This window comes from Tamandua tetradactyla, chromosome 6, assembly GCF_023851605.1.
Source record: "Tamandua tetradactyla isolate mTamTet1 chromosome 6, mTamTet1.pri, whole genome shotgun sequence".
In the NCBI taxonomy this organism is placed as follows: Eukaryota; Metazoa; Chordata; class Mammalia; order Pilosa; family Myrmecophagidae; genus Tamandua; species Tamandua tetradactyla.
The window spans coordinates 147033680-147041313 of NC_135332.1; the positions used below are offsets into that span (position 1 = coordinate 147033680).

The 7634-nt window shown below is 41.0% G+C and overlaps 1 pseudogene; it reads right to left on the reverse strand.

Annotated features, from left to right (window-relative positions):
* Positions 1 to 1223: 1223 nt before the first annotated feature.
* On the reverse strand, positions 1224 to 1846 carry LOC143686414 (proteasome subunit alpha type-2 pseudogene; annotated as a pseudogene).
* Positions 1847 to 7634: the final 5788 nt, after the last annotated feature.

A 7634-nucleotide genomic window follows, 5' to 3' on the forward strand; every position in this document is an offset into this window, starting at 1 on the left:
GATAAAAGGAGCATCAGACACAAGGTTTTCACAATCACACAATCACACAGTCACACTGTGAAAGCTATATCATTATACAAGCATCTTCAAGGAACATGGCTACTGGAACACAGCTCTACATTTTCAGGCTGTTCCCTCCAGCCTCTCCATTACATCTTGACTAACAAGGTGATATCTACTTAATGTGTAAGAATAACCTCCAGGATAACCTCTCGACTCTGTTTGGAATCTCTCGGTCATTGACAGTTTATTTTGTCTCATTTCACTCTTCCCCCCCTTTTGGTCGAGGTTTTCTCAATCCTTTGATGCTGAGTCTCAGCTCATTCCAGGATTTCTGTCCCATGTTGCCAGGAAGGTCCACGCCCCTAGGAGTCATATCCCATGTAGACAGGGGGAGGTTGGTGAGTTTACTTGTTGTTTTGGCTGGAGAGAGAGGCCACATCTGAGCAACAAAAGAGGTTCTCTTGGGGGTGACTCTTAGGCCTAATTTTAAGTAGGTTTGACCTATCCTTTGTGGGGTTAAGTTTGAAATATTTTTTAAATTAAAATATGTATTGTATATTCTTTGTCTGATAATTACATTATTAGAAGTCCTTGGAAACCTATGAATCTGTATTGTTTTATTTTCCTGCTGGCTCTTACTCATAGTGCCCTGTTTCTCTGAGTTATAAGTGTTATGATTTTTGACTGGAGTTCATGTGCCTTGGATTTTATCTATGTGTGCATGTAGCATATGTGTGTATAAGACCTGGATTACCTAGATTAACTAGATTGAGGTAAACTGGATTCCTGCATCCAGAATTTTCATCTTCCATTGCTTTTTTTTTAACCACACAAATGGAATACATCTGTGAATAAATCTGTGTAAGTGCGGGCTTGTGATTACAAGTACCCACAGATTTTTTTTTCTCTCCACCCAGCACCAAGGTCAAAACAGCAAAGTTTCCTTGCTGTCTTCTTTTATCCAATGGATTTATTTCTGCTTTCTTGTTGCATTGAGGCCCCAGCACAAAGTAGGAAACTCCTATTATGCTCCCCATCTTTTTTTTTGGAGGGGGGGACGGTTAACAGTTTATTATGATTTATAAGTATCATTTTAAAAACATCAGTCCATTAAACCATGTAGAAATAAGTATGCAAAAAGTCTGCAAAACAAAACATACTTTTAACATGTTTAAGTACATAGATCATCTGAAATTCCAGACTATTCAGTCACTTCATTATTATGCTATGGCAGCCAAGTAATCCTTGACTTCGGTTGGTGTACGCCTCCTAAATCCAGCTTCATTGCAGATTACAACTTCCATGTCATTTACCATTCAAAGCTTTCCTTTAGCATTATGATGGCTGTATGAATGGCATCTTAAGTTCCAGATCTTCATTATATCTTTTTTCCAGTAAAGTTCCCATTCACATATTTCTTTCCCACTGCTGTGGCTTTCCAGGCAAAGTAAGCATCAGCTGGACCTGACATTGAAATAAATATGGCCGTCCTTCATTCCAACTACAAGTAAGTAAAGAAACTCCAAATGGACAAACGCAATCTGGCTGGGTGTATTCTTGCATCACAAAAGCTATTCTCTGTACCAGCTGAGCTGTGGGAGTGGGTTCTTGGTAAACAAGATAACATTGCTGAGCTTGTTTCCGAGCTCCATGCACAAGGACTCTGTGATCTGGGCCCATTATGCTCCTCATCTTGGCTGGGCCAGAGACTTTATCTCTTCCTTCCCAAACCCCATGCAGCTGTCAGTACAGAAGCTCATGGTTACCAGGATGTGTCAGATACTTTTAACAGAGAAAGGTGGCTCAGTTGCCCCCTTTCCTTCCAGGATTCTTGCTTCCAGATTGTTTTGGTTTCTACAGATTCCTTATTTTCTTAGACAGTTCAATAATTTTTAAAAATATGTTTTTAATAAATTATCCAGCTTTTAAAACTGTTTTTCATGAAGAGAACTCTCCCAGTTACCTTGATTTGTTGGCTGCTGAAAATGGAAGCCCCCCAATAACATCCCTCTTAGGTCTGGCTCCCCATTCCCCTGCCCCCATTACATGCCACCCAATGAAATGTTTTTTGCCTTTTCACCAATTCAATCACGTGAAATTCCACAGTAATGCTCAGCAATAATCAACACAGATATGAAAACTTGCTTCTCTTCACGTTTGTGCCATTACACTTCTACTTTGCTGGCAGGTCCTATTCAGGATCCCCTGCTGGCTCCTTCCCCTCTACTAGCTCTCTCAAATGTTGAAATGCTCCCACCTCCAGGTCATTTCTCTATCTAGATCAGAACCATCTAATAGAAGTATAATGCCAGCTGCACATGTAACTTTGCATTTTCTAGCAGATATGTTATTAAATGTAAAAAGAAACAGGTGAAATTAATTTTAACAATAGATTTTTTTAAGCCAATATATCCAAAATATTATCATTCCCACATGTAACTGAAATTTTAAAAACTTATTCATGTGATATTTTCTTCTTCTTTTTTTGGTCAGTTTTCAAAATCAAGTGCATATTTTGAAAACTGCATATATAATCCTATGGCTTTAAATAGCATCTTTCTGCCCTTTACTCCCAAATTTGTATCATCAGTCCTGACCCATTCTCTGACTGAAGAGCAGTTCATGCAAAGAAACTACGCAAAGCTCACGTCATTTCTACCTCTGAGTCTTTCCACTTACTGTTTCCTGTTTCCGTAAGGCAGGCTTTGTTGTAAGTACCTGGAGATTTCTTTTTCTCTCTACTTATTACCCAGGTTAACAAAAGTTTCCTTGCTGTCCTCTTCTGCCTAATGGATTTATATCTGGTCCCTGTTTGCATTGAGCCTATGGTCCTCTGAGGCCCCAGCTGTGGGAAACTCCTATTATGCTCCCCATATACTTCTCCGCTCACCTCTTTACCTCCTCCTCTGGCTCTTGTGTATAGTCTACTTCTCAGTTCAAATACATCAGTGGGGCTGACCCCTCTATCTAATGTAGGCCCTTACCTTTCTTCTTTATTACCATCTGAATTTGGCTTGCATATTCCTTTCCCCACAGGAATGTAAGCTCTATGAAGGTAGGAGTCCTGTCTGACCAGTTCAATAATCTAAATCCAATGTTGGAACACTACTTGGCATATAGCAGCCACTCAATACAGGTTTTTCAATTGTTGCAACTTAGCCACGGAGTCATTTGCTGGGTTCTCAAAGCCTTGGTGCTGAAGGCTCAGCCCACCTAGCACCAATGCAGTCTCGCCCATCCTACATCCCCCACCACTGAGGTGCTCAGAGCCAGGGCTGCTGCTACAATGGGGCAGGCTCTATATTGCCACCATTCCACAGGGTCACTTTTATAGCCGTTATAGCTTTGCATATTAATTACTTTTTCCTGCAGGTGCAGGAAGTGGCAGCTTTTTCTGATTTGCACATGTCTCATTTGGGCCAGCAGTGGGGCTGCTGAAAACTGCCATTTGAGGAAATCTTGTTTTCAGAAATCCAAAACTACTCTCCAATCAGCAAAGTCAGAGGCCTCAACCCTAAACATGGAGGAAGATGGTTTACACAGTCTTTGGCAATCAGTTCCCCATGAATTATATGGGCACAGATCATGTTGCATTCCTCTACCTCACCAGTATCTACAGATAAACATGTTAAATGGAATATATCCTCAAAATCCTTTAAACTTATAGGCCTGAGAAAATAGGAAGTGTTAAAATCTTTCCTTCCCAAATTGCTGTGAAGCCAGGTTCATTTTATTGAGAAGATTTCAAATAACCCATGTCCACTAACACAAGAAGGAAAGAGATTTGTTTGGTTAGGGAAAACCAGCTGTGGTTTAATGTTTTCAGAAGGGAAATTTGCTGAAACAGACTCCCTGTACCCATCCCCTTTCACCCCCTTCAAGGGCTCATTTACCCCTGGTCTGTGGTCAGCCAGCTTTCTTCAAGCAGGCAATTGGGTCAGTTGTGCTTTTGTTCCTCAAGCAGAAGTGGTCTCTTGTTAGCATCTAGTGCAGGCCACTCACAAGGGAGAGTTGCCACCAGGATGGCTGTTTTTACAGGACCCAGGGTTAGCTCGGAAACCATGGTCAACTGCAGATGCACGTGAAGGAGCAAATTCTACTCTTCCCACTTTTGCTAAGACTGGTTGATATTCTGATAAAGTATCACTGGCCTATTAACTATCGCTCTCCCTTGAAGGGCTGACACCTTAGGAGACTGGTGATGAGCAGTGAACACCCCCTAGTGGAGTGAGGTAGCTTCTGTTTTCCTCTGCCCAGCAAGCCTGCTGTTCCCCTCATCAAATAAGAAATAAATCCAGACTTGGTAAGGGGAGATTTTATTCAAAAGGATTATTACAAAGGGGACAAAGGAGCTCTTGCAGTAGAGGGAGGGGACTAATACAGCCGGGAGGACACTTTGACCATAAGGCCTGCAAGCATCTCAGGAGTTAGACAAAAAAGGTTGTTCTTTTATAGAGAGGAAAGAATTAAATATAGGGAAATGTGAGGGAAGGGTTAGTGGATCATGCCAATGATCAGACAGTAGATCTGAGAATACTTTATGTTAAAGCTGCCTATTTTCTGGGAGGTGTCCTGAAAGATCAGGAGTCTGGAGTTTGGTTATCAAGCATTTAGTTTCCAATGATCAGAGAGGATAAGCTGTTCAGCTAATGATTTATGATGCAAAGTATGGAAATTTGGAGGGTCTATGTTTTACTTTCCTAGGCTGTTTAAGCAATACCAGGAAGTGGAGTGGGTTAAGCAATGGGAATTTATTTATTTGCTCATGGTTTGAAGCTGGAAAAAAGTCAAAATCAAGGTGTTGTCAGGACGATGCTTTCTTCCTGAAGACTCTGGTGTTCTGGGTCTGGCTGCTGGTGATCCTTGGAACTTAGGTCTCCCTGTAGCAAAGCACACAGCAGCATCTCCTAGTTTCTCCCTTCTCTTCCAGTTCCACTGAGCTCAGTTTCTTGCTTCTTGTGGCTGCTTCTGTCTCTCTGTCTGAATTTTACTCTGCTCATAAAGGACTCCAGTGTAATGGGATAAAGACCTATCCTGACTGAGGTGGATCAACTTAACTGAAGCAGTCTCATCAAGAGGTCCTACCTACCATGGGTTCACACCCACAGGAATGGATTAAATTGAAGAACATGGTTTTCTGGGGCACAAACAGCTTCAAACCACCACAGTCTGTCTGGCCCTGCCATAGATAGACAAGGGGGTAATCATGAGACTTATCCAAGTTATAAGGGGAAGAGTAGCTTTTTGCAGTAAGCTGTTTTCCAGAAAACAAAGCAGGGAAGGATTTCTTAAATGTTGTTCTCCAGAACTCAGGGCTTGGATGAAGTTAAGCATTGTCACTTTACTCTGGGAATAAACCCAGTTCCCAAGGCAATGGTAAAATAGATGGACATATGACCTAGATATGCCAGTTAAGATGCCCCATCCCCTAAAAAGGGAGAATAGATCAAAGGATGGGTACAGGACTTAGGACCAATTGGAGACTTTCCTTAAGACTGCTACATAAAAGGGAAGAGAAAGAAATTATTTTATTCCCAGGAGGTTACTGAGCTGATATTGGAGAAGTCATGATCCCTGCCATAAGCAGTGATCAATCTACAGTTAGAGAGAGAGAGGGCAACACGCAGACAGAAGCAGACACAAGTAGAAAAGAGACGTGGGTGAAGAGAGTTCTGATGCACTTGAGACTCTAGTTTAGATTCTATGAGCTGCTCAGGGTATTTTTTATAGCTATATGAGCCAATAATGAAACAAGTTTGGCCTTGAGTTAATAATTGCTGAAGCTGGATGATGGGCATATAGGGGATTGTTACAATGGCACGATCTATTTTGTTTGAAATTTTCCTATGAAAACCTCTTTGTATTTCTATTTCAGCTCTAATATGCAAAAAAAAAAAAAAATTGGAAGTTGTTATTCCCATCTCTGCAACAAGAAAAAGTTGGACGAACTGAAAATCACTAACTTTTCTTGGGACCCATCAGGGAACAGTTGTGGTAAGCCAAACCACAATCCTGAAATCTGGAGAAACAGGTTCATCCAGAAAGACATAGCTATGATTTGTTTGCCTGGAGCAGAAGCTGCTAGAACCATAACTGATAGGAACACCTAAATGGTGCTTTCAATGAATTACTGGAGGCTGAGTGTACACTAGTGTGAGAAAGAGAAACTTCTGGGGACTGTTTTCTGGGTGTCCTCCTGTCCCCCCTTTCTCATTTTATGGGTTTTACTGTCAGGAACCCCACCCACATTTGTTCTCAAGGGGAAGATGCAAGAAAAATCACCTCATGGCTACCCCAAGGGGGAAAGGAGAAGAGTAAGTTCTACTCCATAACAAAGGTCTACTCTCTAGGGGAAAATACTTCACTGAGCCCTAGTAAATAGATTGGGTAATTGTTACTGAAGGGATACAGATTGTGCAACAGAATTGATTGTAAAAATTCAGAAATGGGTAGCACAATACTACCTGATTGTAGCACAATAATGTAAGTACATTGAATGAAGCTGAATGTGAGAATGATAGAGGGAGAAGGGCAGGGGGCACATATGAAACCAGAAGGAAAGATAGATGATAAAGACTGAGATGGTATAATTTAGGAATGCCTACAGTGTACAATGATAGTGATTAAAGGTACAAATTAAAAAACATTTTTGCCTGAAGAAGAAAAAGGAATCTCAGTATTGCAGGGTATTAAAAATACATGTTCATCCATATTTTAAAAATTCTATGTGAAACTAAAGGGAGAAATGTTTATTTGCTGCAAAATTTGTATTTTGACTAGTGCATTTCATAATTTAACTTGTATGGTTAGTTTAATTGACCACAATAAGTACATGGAACCTTGAATAGGGCATGAGATTTTGTTGGTTTGTCCAGGTTAGAGTGATGCCCCAATAAATCCCAGAGTGATTTGAACAGTGAATAAAGAAGTATTTGCAAAGTCCCCTTGGGGGAAGGGGGAGAAAGAGGGAAATATTCAACTTCCCCATTTAGAGAATTCCTGATATTCTCACAAGCAGTGGGGATAATCAAATCAATAGGCTGAGCCCTCGATCTTGGGGTTCACTCCTATGAAACTTATTCCTGCAAAGGATGGGTTAAGCCTACTTAAAATTAAGCCTAAGAGCACCCCTCCCCGCCCCGCAAGAACCTCTTTTGTTGCTCAAAGGTGGCCTCTCTCTAAGCTGACATGGCAAGTGAACTCACTCTCTTCCCCCTCTACGTGGGACATGACTCCCAGGGGTGTAAATCTCCCCTGGTAACATGGCACAGAAGTCCTAGGATGAGCTGGGTCTCAGCATCAAGGGATTGAGAAAACCTTCTCAACCGAAAGGGGAAAGAGAGAAATGAGACAAAATAAAGTGTCAGTGGCTGAGAGATTTCAGTCAAGAGGTTATCCTGGAGGTTATGCTTATGCATTATATAAATATTCCTTTTTAGTTTATAGTATATTAGAGTGACTGGAGGGAAGTACCTAAAACTGTAGAGCTGTGTTCCATTAGCTATGTTTCTTGAAGATGATTCTATAATGATACAGCTTTTGCAATGTGACTGTGTGATTGTGAAAACCTTGTGTCTGGTGCTCCTTTTATCTACGGTATGGACAGATGAGTAAAAAATATGGATAAAAAT